This window comes from Spea bombifrons, chromosome 2, assembly GCF_027358695.1.
Source record: "Spea bombifrons isolate aSpeBom1 chromosome 2, aSpeBom1.2.pri, whole genome shotgun sequence".
NCBI classification, from domain to species: domain Eukaryota; kingdom Metazoa; phylum Chordata; class Amphibia; order Anura; family Pelobatidae; genus Spea; species Spea bombifrons.
Window position 1 is genome coordinate 142,330,833 of NC_071088.1, and position 12,500 is coordinate 142,343,332.

Genomic DNA, 12,500 nt, shown 5'->3' on the forward strand with positions numbered 1-12,500 from the left:
CTGCTGCTGCTTGTCGTCAGACAGAAAGAATTATAAGCCCTGGGACAGGACAGAGAAGGTGAGAAGGTTCAAATAAGGGTTTAAAGCTTTGATGATGAGCAAGAAACACATGGCAAAAAGCTCTCCCCGGACTGTGAGAAAAAATTAAAAGCCTACAACACCTGGTATTCCCAGGCGGTCTGCCATCCAGGTACTAACCAGGCCCAACCCTGCTTAGCTTCCGAGATCAAACGAGATCGGGCGCTTTCAGGGTGGTATGGCCGCAGGTGTGTAAGTTTTTTATTTTACTTCTCTTATTCTGTTGCTGCTGCTGCTGCTGCTGCTGCTGCTGCTGCTGCTGCTGCTGCTGCTGCTGCTGCTGCTGCTGCTGCTGCTTGTCGTCAGACAAAAAGAATTATAAGCCCTGGGACAGGACAGAGAAGGTGAGAAGGTTCAAATAAGGGTTTAAAGCTTTGATGATGAGCAAGAAACACATGGCAAAAAGCTCTCCCCGGACTGTGAGAAAAAATTAAAAGCCTACAACACCTGGTATTCCCAGGCGGTCTCCCATCCAGGTACTAACCAGGCCCAACCCTGCTTAGCTTCCGAGATCAGACGAGATCGGGCGCTTTCAGGGTGGTATGGCCGCAGGTGTGAAAGTTTTTCATTTTACTTCTCTTATTCTGTTGCTGCTGCTGCTGCTGCTGCTGCTGCTGCTGCTGCTGCTGCTGCTGCTGCTGCTGCTGCTGCTGCTGCTGCTGCTGCTTGTCGTCAGACAAAAAGAATTATAAGCCCTGGGACAGGACAGAGAAGGTGAGAAGGTTCAAATAAGGGTTTAAAGCTTTGATGATGAGCAAGAAACACATGGCAAAAAGCTCTCCCCGGACTGTGAGAAAAAATTAAAAGCCTACAACACCTGGTATTCCCAGGCGGTCTCCCATCCAGGTACTAACCAGGCCCAACCCTGCTTAGCTTCCGAGATCAGACGAGATCGGGCGCTTTCAGGGTGGTATGGCCGCAGGTGTGAAAGTTTTTTATTTTACTTCTCTTATTCTGCTGCTGCTGCTGCTGCTGCTGCTGCTGCTGCTGCTGCTGCTGCTTGTCGTCAGACAGAAAGAATTATAAGCCCTGGGACAGGACAGAGAAGGTGAGAAGGTTCAAATAAGGGTTTAAAGCTTTGATGATGAGCAAGAAACACATGGCAAAAAGCTCTCCCCGGACTGTGAGAAAAGAAAAAGCCTACAACACCTGGTATTCCCAGGCGGTCTCCCATCCAGGTACTAACCAGGCCCAACCCTGCTTAGCTTCCGAGACCAGACGAGATCGGGCGCTTTCAGGGTGGTATGGCCGCAGGTGTGAAAGTTTTTTATTTTACTTCTCTTATTCTGTTGCTGCTGCTTCTGCTTCTGCATCTGCTTCTGCTTCTGCATCTGCTTCTGCTTCTGCTTCTGCTTCTGCTTCTGCTTCTGCTGCTGCTGCTGCTGCTGCTGCTGCTGCTGCTTGTCGTCAGACAGAAAGAATTATAAGCCCTGGGACAGGACAGAGAAGGTGAGAAGGTTCAAATAAGGGTTTAAAGCTTTGATGATGAGCAAGAAACACATGGCAAAAAGCTCTCCCCGGACTGTGAGAAAAGAAAAAGCCTACAACACCTGGTATTCCCAGGCGGTCTCCCATCCAGGTACTAACCAGGCCCAACCCTGCTTAGCTTCCGAGATCAGATGAGATCGGGCACTTTCAGGGTGGTATGGCCGCAGGTGTGAAAGCTCTTTATTTTACTTTTCTTATTCTGTTGCTGCTGCTGCTGCTGCTGCTGCTGCTGCTGCTGCTGCTGCTGCTGCTGCTGCTGCTGCTGCTGCTGCTGCTTGTCGTCAGACAGAAAGAATTATAAGCCCTGGGACAGGACAGAGAAGGTGAGAAGGTTCAAATAAGGGTTTAAAGCTTTGATGATGAGCAAGAAACACATGGCAAAAAGCTCTCCCCGGACTGTGAGAAAAAATTAAAAGCCTACAACACCTGGTATTTTTTTCATTTTACTTCTCTTATTCTGTTGCTGCTGCTGCTGCTGCTGCTGCTGCTGCTGCTGCTGCTTGTCGTCAGACAAAAAGAATTATAAGCCCTGGGACAGGACAGAGAAGGTGAGAAGGTTCAAATAAGGGTTTAAAGCTTTGATGATGAGCAAGAAACACATGGCAAAAAGCTCTCCCCGGACTGTGAGAAAAAATTAAAAGCCTACAACACCTGGTATTCCCAGGCGGTCTCCCATCCAGGTACTAACCAGGCCCAACCCTGCTTAGCTTCCGAGATCAGGCGCTTTCAGGGTGGTATGGCCGCAGGTGTGAAAGTTTTTTATTTTACTTCTCTTATTCTGCTGCTGCTGCTGCTGCTGCTGCTGCTGCTGCTGCTGCTGCTGCTGCTGCTGCTGCTGCTGCTGCTGCTGCTGCTGCTGCTGCTGCTGCTGCTGCTGCTGCTGCTGCTGCTGCTGCTGCTGCTGCTTGTCGTCAGACAGAAAGAATTATAAGCCCTGGGACAGGACAGAGAAGGTGAGAAGGTTCAAATAAGGGTTTAAAGCTTTGATGATGAGCAAGAAACACATGGCAAAAAGCTCTCCCCGGACTGTGAAAAAAGAAAAAGCCTACAACACCTGGTATTCCCAGGCGGTCTCCCATCCAGGTACTAACCAGGCCCAACACTGCTTAGCTTCCGAGATCAGACGAGATCGGGCGCTTTCAGGGTGGTATGGCCGCAGGTGTGAAAGTTTTTTATTTTACTTCTCTTATTCTGCTGCTGCTGCTGCTGCTGCTGCTGCTGCTGCTGCTGCTGCTGCTGCTGCTGCTGCTTGTCGTCAGACAGAAAGAATTATAAGCCCTGGGACAGGACAGAGAAGGTGAGAAGGTTCAAATAAGGGTTTAAAGCTTTGATGATGAGCAAGAAACACATGGCAAAAAGCTCTCCCCGGACTGTGAGAAAAGAAAAAGCCTACAACACCTGGTATTCCCAGGCGGTCTCCCATCCAGGTACTAACCAGGCCCAACCCTGCTTAGCTTCCGAGATCAGACGAGATCGGGCGCTTTCAGGGTGGTATGGCCGCAGGTGTGAAAGTTTTTTATTTTACTTCTCTTATTCTGCTGCTGCTGCTGCTGCTTGTCGTCAGACAGAAAGAATTATAAGCCCTGGGACAGGACAGAGAAGGTGAGAAGGTTCAAACAAGGGTTTAAAGCTTTGATGATGAGCAAGAAACACATGGCAAAAAGCTCTCCCCGGACTGTGAGAAAAAATTAAAAGCCTACAACACCTGGTATTCCCAGGCGGTCTCCCATCCAGGTACTAACCAGGCCCAACCCTGCTTAGCTTCCGAGATCAGGCGCTTTCAGGGAGGTATGGCTGCAGGTGTGAAAGCTCTTTATTTTACTTTTCTTATTCTGTTGCTGCTGCTGCTGCTGCTGCTGCTGCTGCTGCTGCTGCTGCTGCTGCTGCTGCTGCTGCTGCTGCTGCTGCTGCTGCTGCTGCTGCTGCTGCTGCTGCTGCTGCTGCTGCTTGTCGTCAGACAGAAAGAATTATAAGCCCTGGGACAGGACAGAGAAGGTGAGAAGGTTCAAATAAGGGTTTAAAGCTTTGATGATGAGCAAGAAACACATGGCAAAAAGCTCTCCCCGGACTGTGAGAAAAAATTAAAAGCCTACAACACCTGGTATTCCCAGGCGGTCTCCCATCCAGGTACTAACCAGGCCCAACCCTGCTTAGCTTCCGAGATCAGACGAGATCGGGCGCTTTCAGGGTGGTATGGCCGCAGGTGTGAAAGTTTTTTATTTTACTTCTCTTATTCTGTTGCTGCTGCTGCTGCTGCTGCTGCTGCTGCTGCTGCTGCTGCTGCTGCTGCTGCTGCTGCTGCTGCTTGTCGTCAGACAAAAAGAATTATAAGCCCTGGGACAGGACAGAGAAGGTGAGAAGGTTCAAATAAGGGTTTAAAGCTTTGATGATGAGCAAGAAACACATGGCAAAAAGCTCTCCCCGGACTGTGAGAAAAAATTAAAAGCCTACAACACCTGGTATTCCCAGGCAGTCTCCCACCCAGGTACTAACCAGGCCCAACCCTGCTTAGCTTCCGAGATCAGACGAGATCGGGCGCTTTCAGGGTGGTATGGCCGCAGGTGTGAAAGTTTTTTATTTTACTTCTCTTATTCTGCTGCTGCTGCTGCTGCTGCTGCTGCTGCTGCTGCTGCTGCTGCTGCTGCTGCTGCTGCTGCTGCTGCTGCTGCTGCTTGTCGTCAGACAGAAAGAATTATAAGCCCTGGGACAGGACAGAGAAGGTGAGAAGGTTCAAATAAGGGTTTAAAGCTTTGATGATGAGCAAGAAACACATGGCAAAAAGCTCTCCCCGGACTGTGAGAAAAGAAAAAGCCTACAACACCTGGTATTCCCAGGCGGTCTCCCATCCAGGTACTAACCAGGCCCAACCCTGCTTAGCTTCCGAGATCAGACGAGATCGGGCGCTTTCAGGGTGGTATGGCCGCAGGTGTGAAAGTTTTTTATTTTACTTCTCTTATTCTGTTGCTGCTGCTGCTGCTGCTGCTGCTGCTGCTGCTGCTGCTGCTGCTGCTGCTGCTGCTGCTGCTGCTGCTGCTGCTGCTTGTCGTCAGACAGAAAGAATTATAAGCCCTGGGACAGGACAGAGAAGGTGAGAAGGTTCAAATAAGGGTTTAAAGCTTTGATGATGAGCAAGAAACACATGGCAAAAAGCTCTCCCCGGACTGTGAGAAAAGAAAAAGCCTACAACACCTGGTATTCCCAGGCGGTCTCCCATCCAGGTACTAACCAGGCCCAACCCTGCTTAGCTTCCGAGATCAGACGAGATCGGGCGCTTTCAGGGTGGTATGGCCGCAGGTGTGAAAGCTCTTTATTTTACTTTTCTTATTCTGTTGCTGCTGCTGCTGCTGCTGCTGCTGCTGCTTGTCGTCAGACAGAAAGAATTATAAGCCCTGGGACAGGACAGAGAAGGTGAGAAGGTTCAAATAAGGGTTTAAAGCTTTGATGATGAGCAAGAAACACATGGCAAAAAGCTCTCCCCGGACTGTGAGAAAAAATTAAAAGCCTACAACACCTGGTATTCCCAGGCGGTCTCCCATCCAGGTACTAACCAGGCCCAACCCTGCTTAGCTTCCAAGATCAGACGAGATCGGGCGCTTTCAGGGTGATATGGCCGCAGGTGTGAAAGTTTTTTATTTTACTTCTCTTATTCTGTTGCTGCTGCTGCTGCTGCTGCTGCTGCTGCTGCTGCTGCTGCTGCTGCTGCTGCTTGTCGTCAGACAAAAGGAATTATAAGCCCTGGGACAGGACAGAGAAGGTGAGAAGGTTCAAATAAGGGTTTAAAGCTTTGATGATGAGCAAGAAACACATGGCAAAAAGCTCTCCCCGGACTGTGAGAAAAAATTAAAAGCCTACAACACCTGGTATTCCCAGGCGGTCTCCCATCCAGGTACTAACCAGGCCCAACCCTGCTTAGCTTCCGAGATCAGGCGCTTTCAGGGTGGTATGGCCGCAGGTGTGAAAGTTTTTTATTTTACTTCTCTTATTCTGTTGCTGCTGCTGCTGCTGCTGCTGCTGCTGCTGCTGCTGCTGCTGCTGCTGCTGCTGCTGCTGCTGCTGCTGCTGCTGCTGCTGCTGCTGCTGCTGCTGCTGCTGCTGCTGCTTGTCGTCAGACAAAAAGAATTATAAGCCCTGGGACAGGACAGAGAAGGTGAGAAGGTTCAAATAAGGGTTTAAAGCTTTGATGATGAGCAAGAAACACATGGCAAAAAGCTCTCCCCGGACTGTGAGAAAAAATTAAAAGCCTACAACACCTGGTATTCCCAGGCTGTCTCCCATCCAGGTACTAACCAGGCCCAACGCTGCTTAGCTTCCGAGATCAGACGAGATCGGCGCTTTCAGGGTGGTATGGCCGCAGGTGTGAAAGTTTTTTATTTTACTTCTCTTATTGTGCTGCTGCTGCTGCTGCTGCTGCTGCTGCTGCTGCTGCTGCTGCTGCTGCTGCTGCTGCTGCTGCTGCTTGTCGTCAGACAGAAAGAATTATAAGCCCTGGGACAGGACAGAGAAGGTGAGAAGGTTCAAATAAGGGTTTAAAGCTTTGATGATGAGCAAGAAACACATGGCAAAAAGCTCTCCCCGGACTGTGAGAAAAGAAAAAGCCTACAACACCTGGTATTCCCAGGCGGTCTCCCATCCAGGTACTAACCAGGGCCAACCCTGCTTAGCTTCCGAGATCAGACGAGATCGGGCGCTTTCAGGGTGGTATGGCCGCAGGTGTGAAAGTTTTTTATTTTACTTCTCTTATTCTGTTGCTGCTGCTGCTGCTGCTGCTGCTGCTGCTGCTGCTGCTGCTGCTGCTGCTGCTGCTTGTCGTCAGACAGAAAGAATTATAAGCCCTGGGACAGGACAGAGAAGGTGAGAAGGTTCAAATAAGGGTTTAAAGCTTTGATGATGAGCAAGAAACACATGGCAAAAAGCTCTCCCCGGACTGTGAGAAAAGAAAAAGCCTACAACACCTGGTATTCCCAGGCGGTCTCCCATCCAGGTACTAACCAGGCCCAACCCTGCTTAGCTTCCGAGATCAGGCGCTTTCAGGGTGGTATGGCCGCAGGTGTGAAAGTTTTTTATTTTACTTCTCTTATTCTGTTGCTGCTGCTGCTGCTGCTGCTGCTGCTGCTGCTGCTGCTGCTGCTGCTGCTGCTGCTGCTGCTGCTGCTGCTGCTGCTGCTGCTGCTGCTGCTGCTGCTGCTGCTGCTTGTCGTCAGACAAAAAGAATTATAAGCCCTGGGACAGGACAGAGAAGGTGAGAAGGTTCAAATAAGGGTTTAAAGCTTTGATGATGAGCAAGAAACACATGGCAAAAAGCTCTCCCCGGACTGTGAGAAAAAATTAAAAGCCTACAACACCTGGTATTCCCAGGCAGTCTCCCATCCAGGTACTAACCAGGCCCAACCCTGCTTAGCTTCCGAAATCAGACGAGATCGGGCGCTTTCAGGGTGGTATGGCCGCAGGTGTGAAAGTTTTTTATTTTACTTCTCTTATTCTGTTGCTGCTGCTGCTGCTGCTGCTGCTGCTGCTGCTGCTGCTGCTGCTGCTGCTGCTGCTGCTGCTGCTTGTCGTCAGACAAAAAGAATTATAAGCCCTGGGACAGGACAGAGAAGGTGAGATGGTTCAAATAAGGGTTTAAAGCTTTGATGATGAGCAAGAAACATGGCAAAAAGCTCTCCCCGGACTGTGAGAAAAAATTAAAAGCCTACAACACCTGGTATTCCCAGGCGGTCTCCCATCCCGGTACTAACCAGGCCCAACCCTGCTTAGCTTCCGAGATCAGACGAGATCGGGCGCTTTCAGGGTGGTACGGCTGCAGGTGTGAAAGTTTTTTATTTTACTTCTCTTATTCTGCTGCTGCTGCTGCTGCTGCTGCTGCTGCTGCTGCTGCTGCTGCTGCTGCTGCTGCTGCTGCTGCTGCTGCTGCTGCTGCTGCTGCTTGTCGTCAGACAGAAAGAATTATAAGCCCTGGGACAGGACAGAGAAGGTGAGAAGGTTCAAATAAGGGTTTAAAGCTTTGATGATGAGCAAGAAACACATGGCAAAAAGCACTCCCCGGACTGTGAGAAAAGAAAAAGCCTACAACACCTGGTATTCCCAGGCGGTCTCCCATTCAGGTACTAACCAGGCCCAACCCTGCTTAGCTTCCGAGATCAGACGAGATCGGGCGCTTTCAGGGTGGTATGGCTGCAGGTGTGAAAGTTTTTTATTTTACTTCTCTTATTCTGTTGCTGCTGCTGCTGCTGCTGCTGCTGCTGCTGCTGCTGCTGCTGCTGCTGCTGCTGCTGCTGCTGCTTGTCGTCAGACAGAAAGAATTATAAGCCCTGGGACAGGACAGAGAAGGTGAGAAGGTTCAAATAAGGGTTTAAAGCTTTTATGATGAGCAAGAAACACATGGCAAAAAGCTCTCCCCGGACTGTGAGAAAAGAAAAAGCCTACAACACCTGGTATTCCCAGGCGGTCTCCCATCCAGGTACTAACCAGGCCCAACCCTGCTTAGCTTCCGAGATCAGACGAGATCGGGCGCTTTCAGGGTGGTATGGCCGCAGGTGTGAAAGTTATTTATTTTACTTCTCTTATTCTGTTGCTGCTGCTGCTGCTGCTGCTGCTGCTGCTGCTGCTGCTGCTGCTGCTGCTGCTGCTGCTGCTGCTGCTGCTGCTGCTGCTTGTCGTCAGACAGAAAGAATTATAAGCCCTGGGACAGGACAGAGAAGGTGAGAAGGTTCAAATAAGGGTTTAAAGCTTTGATGATGAGCAAGAAACACATGGCAAAAAGCTCTCCCTGGACTGTGAGAAAAGAAAAAGCCTACAACACCTGGTATTCCCAGGCGGTCTCCCATCCAGGTACTAACCAGGCCCAACCCTGCTTAGCTTCCGAGATCAGACAAGATCGGGCGCTTTCAGGGTGGTATGGCCGCAGGTGTGAAAGCTCTTTATTTTACTTTTCTTATTCTGTTGCTGCTGCTGCTGCTGCTGCTGCTGCTGCTGCTGCTGCTGCTTGTCGTCAGACAGAAAGAATTATAAGCCCTGGGACAGGACAGAGAAGGTGAGAAGGTTCAAATAAGGGTTTAAAGCTTTGATGATGAGCAAGAAACACATGGCAAAAAGCTCTCCCCGGACTGTGAGAAAAAATTAAAAGCCTACAACACCTGGTATTCCCAGGCGGTCTCCCATCCAGGGACTAACCAGGCCCAACCCTGCTTAACTTCCGAGATCAGACGAGATCGGGCGCTTTCAGGGTGGTATGGCCGCAGGTGTGAAAGTTTTTTATTTTACTTCTCTTATTCTGTTGCTGCTGCTGCTGCTGCTGCTGCTGCTGCTGCTGCTGCTGCTGCTGCTGCTTGTCGTCAGACAAAAAGAATTATAAGCCCTGGGACAGGACAGAGAAGGTGAGAAGGTTCAAATAAGGGTTTAAAGCTTTGATGATGAGCAAGAAACACATGGCAAAAAGCTCTCCCCGGACTGTGAGAAAAGAAAAAGCCTACAACACCTGGTATTCCCAGGCGGCCTCCCATCCAGGTACTAACCAGGCCCAACCCTGCTTAGCTTCCGAGATCAGACGAGATCGGGCGCTTTCAGGGTGGTATGGCCGCAGGTGTGAAAGTTTTTTATTTTACTTCTCTTATTCTGTTGCTGCTGCTGCTGCTGCTGCTGCTGCTGCTGCTGCTGCTGCTGCTGCTGCTGCTGCTGCTGCTGCTTGTCGTCAGACAGAAAGAATTATAAGCCCTGGGACAGGACAGAGAAGGTGAGAAGGTTCAAATAAGGGTTTAAAGCTTTGATGATGAGCAAGAAACACATGGCAAAAAGCTCTCCCCGGACTGTGAGAAAAGAAAAAGCCTACAACACCTGGTATTCCCAGGCGGTCTCCCATCCAGGTACTAACCAGGCCCAACCCTGCTTAGCTTCCGAGATCAGACGAGATCGGGCGCTTTCAGGGTGGTATGGCCACAGGTGTGAAAGTTTTTTATTTTACTTCTCTTATTCTGTTGCTGCTGCTTCTGCTTCTGCTTCTGCTTCTGCTTCTGCTTCTGCTTCTGCTTCTGCTTCTGCTTCTGCTTCTGCTGCTGCTGCTGCTGCTGCTGCTGCTGCTGCTTGTCGTCAGACAGAAAGAATTATAAGCCCTGGGACAGGACAGAGAAGGTGAGAAGGTTCAAATAAGGGTTTAAAGCTTTGATGATGAGCAAGAAACACATGGCAAAAAGCTCTCCCCGGACTGTGAGAAAAGAAAAAGCCTACAACACCTGGTATTCCCAGGCGGTCTCCCATCCAGGTACTAACCAGGCCCAACCCTGCTTAGCTTCCGAGATCAGATGAGATCGGGCACTTTCAGGGTGGTATGGCCGCAGGTGTGAAAGCTCTTTATTTTACTTTTCTTATTCTGTTGCTGCTGCTGCTGCTGCTGCTGCTGCTGCTGCTGCTGCTGCTGCTGCTGCTGCTGCTGCTGCTGCTGCTGCTGCTGCTTGTCGTCAGACAGAAAGAATTATAAGCCCTGGGACAGGACAGAGAAGGTGAGAAGGTTCAAATAAGGGTTTAAAGCTTTGATGATGAGCAAGAAACACATGGCAAAAAGCTCTCCCCGGACTGTGAGAAAAAATTAAAAGCCTACAACACCTGGTATTCCCAGGCGGTCTCCCATCCAGGTACTAACCAGGCCCAACCCTGCTTAGCTTCCGAGATCAAACGAGATCGGGCGCTTTCAGGGTGGTATGGCCGCAGGTGTGAAAGTTTTTTATTTTACTTCTCTTATTCTGCTGCTGCTGCTGCTGCTTGTCGTCAGACAGAAAGAATTATAAGCCCTGGGACAGGACAGAGAAGGTGAGAAGGTTCAAATAAGGGTTTAAAGCTTTGATGATGAGCAAGAAACACATGGCAAAAAGCTCTCCCCGGACTGTGAGAAAAGAAAAAGCCTACAACACCTGGTATTCCCAGGCGGTCTCCCATCCAGGTACTAACCAGGCCCAACACTGCTTAGCTTCCGAGATCAGACGAGATCGGGCGCTTTCAGGGTGGTATGGCCGCAGGTGTGAAAGGTTTTTATTTTACTTCTCTTATTCTGCTGCTGCTGCTGCTGCTGCTGCTGCTGCTGCTGCTGCTGCTGCTGCTGCTGCTGCTGCTGCTGCTGCTGCTTGTCGTCAGACAGAAAGAATTATAAGCCCTGGGACAGGACAGAGAAGGTGAGAAGGTTCAAATAAGGGTTTAAAGCTTTGATGATGAGCAAGAAACACATGGCTAAAACCTCTCCCCGGACTGTGAGAAAAGAAAAAGCCTACAACACCTGGTATTCCCAGGCGGTCTCCCATCCAGGTACTAACCAGGCCCAACCCTGCTTAGCTTCCGAGATCAGACGAGATCGGGCGCTTTCAGGGAGGTATGGCTGCAGGTGTGAAAGATCTTTATTTTACTTTTCTTATTCTGTTGCTGCTGCTGCTGCTGCTGCTGCTGCTGCTGCTGCTGCTGCTGCTGCTGCTGCTGCTGCTGCTGCTGCTGCTGCTGCTGCTGCTGCTGCTTGTCGTCAGACAGAAAGAATTATAAGCCCTGGGACAGGACAGAGAAGGTGAGAAGGTTCAAATAAGGGTTTAAAGCTTTGATGATGAGCAAGAAACACATGGCAAAAAGCTCTCCCCGGACTGTGAGAAAAAATTAAAAGCCTACAACACCTGGTATTCCCAGGCGGTCTCCCATCCAGGTACTAACCAGGCCCAACCCTGCTTAGCTTCCGAGATCAGACGAGATCGGGCGCTTTCAGGGTGGTATGGCCGCAGGTGTGAAAGTTTTTTATTTTACTTCTCTTATTCTGTTGCTGCTGCTGCTGCTGCTGCTGCTGCTGCTGCTGCTGCTGCTGCTGCTGCTGCTGCTGCTGCTGCTTGTCGTCAGACAAAAAGAATTATAAGCCCTGGGACAGGACAGAGAAGGTGAGAAGGTTCAAATAAGGGTTTAAAGCTTTGATGATGAGCAAGAAACACATGGCAAAAAGCTCTCCCCGGACTGTGAGAAAAAATTAAAAGCCTACAACACCTGGTATTCCCAGGCGGTCTCCCATCCAGGTACTAACCAGGCCCAACCCTGCTTAGCTTCCGAGATCAGATGAGATCGGGCGCTTTCAGGGTGGTATGGCCGCAGGTGTGAAAGTTTTTTATTTTACTTCTCTTATGCTGCTGCTGCTGCTGCTGCTGCTGCTGCTGCTGCTGCTGCTGCTGCTGCTGCTGCTGCTGCTGCTGCTGCTGCTGCTGCTGCTGCTGCTGCTGCTGCTGCTTGTCGTCAGACAGAAAGAATTATAAGCCCTGGGACAGGACAGAGAAGGTGAGAAGGTTCAAATAAGGGTTTAAAGCTTTGATGATGAGCAAGAAACACATGGCAAAAAGCTCTCCCCGGACTGTGAGAAAAGAAAAAGCCTACAACACCTGGTATTCCCAGGCGGTCTCCCATCCAGGTACTAACCAGGCCCAACCCGGCTTAGCTTCCGAGATCAGACGAGATCGGGCGCTTTCAGGGTGGTATGGCCGCAGGTGTGAAAGTTTTTTATTTTACTTCTCTTATTCTGCTGCTGCTGCTGCTGCTGCTGCTGCTGCTGCTGCTGCTGCTGCTGCTGCTGCTGCTGCTGCTGCTGCTGCTGCTGCTGCTGCTGCTTGTCGTCAGACAGAAAGAATTATAAGCCCTGGGACAGGACAGAGAAGGTGAGAAGGTTCAAATAAGGGTTTAAAGCTTTGATGATGAGCAAGAAACACAAGGCAAAAAGCTCTCCCCGGACTGTGAGAAAAGAAAAAGCCTACAACACCTGGTATTCCCAGGCGGTCTCCCATCCAGGTACTAACCAGGCCCAACCCTGCTTAGCTTCCGAGATCAGACGAGATCGGGCGCTTTCAGGGTGGTATGGCCGCAGGTGTGAAAGCTCTTTATTTTACTTTTCTTATTCTGTTGCTGCTGCTGCTGCTGCTGCTGCTGCTGCTGCT

General features: G+C 50.1%; 29 non-coding genes and 5 pseudogenes across 29 annotated transcripts; all 34 read right to left on the reverse strand.

The window, feature by feature from the left end:
• Nucleotides 1–149: 149 nt before the first annotated feature.
• On the reverse strand, nucleotides 150–268 carry LOC128478209 (5S ribosomal RNA). The gene has a single exon (XR_008349140.1). It is a non-coding gene; the product is annotated as a 5S ribosomal RNA (ribosomal RNA).
• A 245-nt stretch (nucleotides 269–513) lies between these two features.
• Nucleotides 514–632, reverse strand: LOC128475674 (5S ribosomal RNA). Its single transcript, XR_008346722.1, has one exon. It is a non-coding gene; the product is annotated as a 5S ribosomal RNA (ribosomal RNA).
• A 251-nt stretch (nucleotides 633–883) lies between these two features.
• LOC128475685 (5S ribosomal RNA) lies at nucleotides 884–1,002 on the reverse strand. The gene has a single exon (XR_008346733.1). It is a non-coding gene; the product is annotated as a 5S ribosomal RNA (ribosomal RNA).
• A 213-nt stretch (nucleotides 1,003–1,215) lies between these two features.
• Nucleotides 1,216–1,334, reverse strand: LOC128477330 (5S ribosomal RNA). Its single transcript, XR_008348309.1, has one exon. It is a non-coding gene; the product is annotated as a 5S ribosomal RNA (ribosomal RNA).
• A 282-nt stretch (nucleotides 1,335–1,616) lies between these two features.
• LOC128476740 (5S ribosomal RNA) lies at nucleotides 1,617–1,735 on the reverse strand. The gene has a single exon (XR_008347739.1). It is a non-coding gene; the product is annotated as a 5S ribosomal RNA (ribosomal RNA).
• Nucleotides 1,736–2,205: 470 nt separating this feature from the next.
• On the reverse strand, nucleotides 2,206–2,314 carry LOC128479886 (uncharacterized; annotated as a pseudogene).
• A 294-nt stretch (nucleotides 2,315–2,608) lies between these two features.
• Nucleotides 2,609–2,727, reverse strand: LOC128478023 (5S ribosomal RNA). The gene has a single exon (XR_008348965.1). It is a non-coding gene; the product is annotated as a 5S ribosomal RNA (ribosomal RNA).
• Nucleotides 2,728–2,952: 225 nt separating this feature from the next.
• On the reverse strand, nucleotides 2,953–3,071 carry LOC128475697 (5S ribosomal RNA). Its single transcript, XR_008346744.1, has one exon. It is a non-coding gene; the product is annotated as a 5S ribosomal RNA (ribosomal RNA).
• Nucleotides 3,072–3,259: 188 nt separating this feature from the next.
• Nucleotides 3,260–3,368, reverse strand: LOC128480193 (uncharacterized; annotated as a pseudogene).
• A 284-nt stretch (nucleotides 3,369–3,652) lies between these two features.
• LOC128475709 (5S ribosomal RNA) lies at nucleotides 3,653–3,771 on the reverse strand. The gene has a single exon (XR_008346755.1). It is a non-coding gene; the product is annotated as a 5S ribosomal RNA (ribosomal RNA).
• A 239-nt stretch (nucleotides 3,772–4,010) lies between these two features.
• On the reverse strand, nucleotides 4,011–4,129 carry LOC128477743 (5S ribosomal RNA). The gene has a single exon (XR_008348701.1). It is a non-coding gene; the product is annotated as a 5S ribosomal RNA (ribosomal RNA).
• A 246-nt stretch (nucleotides 4,130–4,375) lies between these two features.
• LOC128475721 (5S ribosomal RNA) lies at nucleotides 4,376–4,494 on the reverse strand. Its single transcript, XR_008346767.1, has one exon. It is a non-coding gene; the product is annotated as a 5S ribosomal RNA (ribosomal RNA).
• Nucleotides 4,495–4,743: 249 nt separating this feature from the next.
• LOC128475733 (5S ribosomal RNA) lies at nucleotides 4,744–4,862 on the reverse strand. The gene has a single exon (XR_008346778.1). It is a non-coding gene; the product is annotated as a 5S ribosomal RNA (ribosomal RNA).
• A 203-nt stretch (nucleotides 4,863–5,065) lies between these two features.
• Nucleotides 5,066–5,184, reverse strand: LOC128478607 (5S ribosomal RNA). The gene has a single exon (XR_008349516.1). It is a non-coding gene; the product is annotated as a 5S ribosomal RNA (ribosomal RNA).
• A 227-nt stretch (nucleotides 5,185–5,411) lies between these two features.
• On the reverse strand, nucleotides 5,412–5,520 carry LOC128479887 (uncharacterized; annotated as a pseudogene).
• Nucleotides 5,521–5,804: 284 nt separating this feature from the next.
• On the reverse strand, nucleotides 5,805–5,922 carry LOC128480115 (uncharacterized; annotated as a pseudogene).
• Nucleotides 5,923–6,159: 237 nt separating this feature from the next.
• LOC128478126 (5S ribosomal RNA) lies at nucleotides 6,160–6,278 on the reverse strand. Its single transcript, XR_008349062.1, has one exon. It is a non-coding gene; the product is annotated as a 5S ribosomal RNA (ribosomal RNA).
• Nucleotides 6,279–6,506: 228 nt separating this feature from the next.
• On the reverse strand, nucleotides 6,507–6,615 carry LOC128479888 (uncharacterized; annotated as a pseudogene).
• Nucleotides 6,616–6,896: 281 nt separating this feature from the next.
• Nucleotides 6,897–7,015, reverse strand: LOC128478732 (5S ribosomal RNA). The gene has a single exon (XR_008349637.1). It is a non-coding gene; the product is annotated as a 5S ribosomal RNA (ribosomal RNA).
• A 237-nt stretch (nucleotides 7,016–7,252) lies between these two features.
• Nucleotides 7,253–7,371, reverse strand: LOC128477375 (5S ribosomal RNA). The gene has a single exon (XR_008348352.1). It is a non-coding gene; the product is annotated as a 5S ribosomal RNA (ribosomal RNA).
• Nucleotides 7,372–7,626: 255 nt separating this feature from the next.
• LOC128477080 (5S ribosomal RNA) lies at nucleotides 7,627–7,745 on the reverse strand. The gene has a single exon (XR_008348067.1). It is a non-coding gene; the product is annotated as a 5S ribosomal RNA (ribosomal RNA).
• Nucleotides 7,746–7,982: 237 nt separating this feature from the next.
• On the reverse strand, nucleotides 7,983–8,101 carry LOC128475745 (5S ribosomal RNA). The gene has a single exon (XR_008346790.1). It is a non-coding gene; the product is annotated as a 5S ribosomal RNA (ribosomal RNA).
• A 252-nt stretch (nucleotides 8,102–8,353) lies between these two features.
• Nucleotides 8,354–8,472, reverse strand: LOC128477922 (5S ribosomal RNA). The gene has a single exon (XR_008348869.1). It is a non-coding gene; the product is annotated as a 5S ribosomal RNA (ribosomal RNA).
• Nucleotides 8,473–8,687: 215 nt separating this feature from the next.
• On the reverse strand, nucleotides 8,688–8,806 carry LOC128477694 (5S ribosomal RNA). The gene has a single exon (XR_008348655.1). It is a non-coding gene; the product is annotated as a 5S ribosomal RNA (ribosomal RNA).
• A 222-nt stretch (nucleotides 8,807–9,028) lies between these two features.
• LOC128477283 (5S ribosomal RNA) lies at nucleotides 9,029–9,147 on the reverse strand. The gene has a single exon (XR_008348263.1). It is a non-coding gene; the product is annotated as a 5S ribosomal RNA (ribosomal RNA).
• A 237-nt stretch (nucleotides 9,148–9,384) lies between these two features.
• LOC128476920 (5S ribosomal RNA) lies at nucleotides 9,385–9,503 on the reverse strand. Its single transcript, XR_008347911.1, has one exon. It is a non-coding gene; the product is annotated as a 5S ribosomal RNA (ribosomal RNA).
• A 276-nt stretch (nucleotides 9,504–9,779) lies between these two features.
• LOC128476741 (5S ribosomal RNA) lies at nucleotides 9,780–9,898 on the reverse strand. The gene has a single exon (XR_008347740.1). It is a non-coding gene; the product is annotated as a 5S ribosomal RNA (ribosomal RNA).
• A 251-nt stretch (nucleotides 9,899–10,149) lies between these two features.
• LOC128476805 (5S ribosomal RNA) lies at nucleotides 10,150–10,268 on the reverse strand. Its single transcript, XR_008347800.1, has one exon. It is a non-coding gene; the product is annotated as a 5S ribosomal RNA (ribosomal RNA).
• Nucleotides 10,269–10,454: 186 nt separating this feature from the next.
• On the reverse strand, nucleotides 10,455–10,573 carry LOC128478024 (5S ribosomal RNA). The gene has a single exon (XR_008348966.1). It is a non-coding gene; the product is annotated as a 5S ribosomal RNA (ribosomal RNA).
• Nucleotides 10,574–10,813: 240 nt separating this feature from the next.
• On the reverse strand, nucleotides 10,814–10,932 carry LOC128476867 (5S ribosomal RNA). The gene has a single exon (XR_008347860.1). It is a non-coding gene; the product is annotated as a 5S ribosomal RNA (ribosomal RNA).
• A 263-nt stretch (nucleotides 10,933–11,195) lies between these two features.
• On the reverse strand, nucleotides 11,196–11,314 carry LOC128475757 (5S ribosomal RNA). The gene has a single exon (XR_008346801.1). It is a non-coding gene; the product is annotated as a 5S ribosomal RNA (ribosomal RNA).
• A 239-nt stretch (nucleotides 11,315–11,553) lies between these two features.
• Nucleotides 11,554–11,672, reverse strand: LOC128476319 (5S ribosomal RNA). Its single transcript, XR_008347333.1, has one exon. It is a non-coding gene; the product is annotated as a 5S ribosomal RNA (ribosomal RNA).
• Nucleotides 11,673–11,939: 267 nt separating this feature from the next.
• LOC128477862 (5S ribosomal RNA) lies at nucleotides 11,940–12,058 on the reverse strand. The gene has a single exon (XR_008348813.1). It is a non-coding gene; the product is annotated as a 5S ribosomal RNA (ribosomal RNA).
• Nucleotides 12,059–12,313: 255 nt separating this feature from the next.
• Nucleotides 12,314–12,432, reverse strand: LOC128475768 (5S ribosomal RNA). The gene has a single exon (XR_008346812.1). It is a non-coding gene; the product is annotated as a 5S ribosomal RNA (ribosomal RNA).
• Nucleotides 12,433–12,500: the final 68 nt, after the last annotated feature.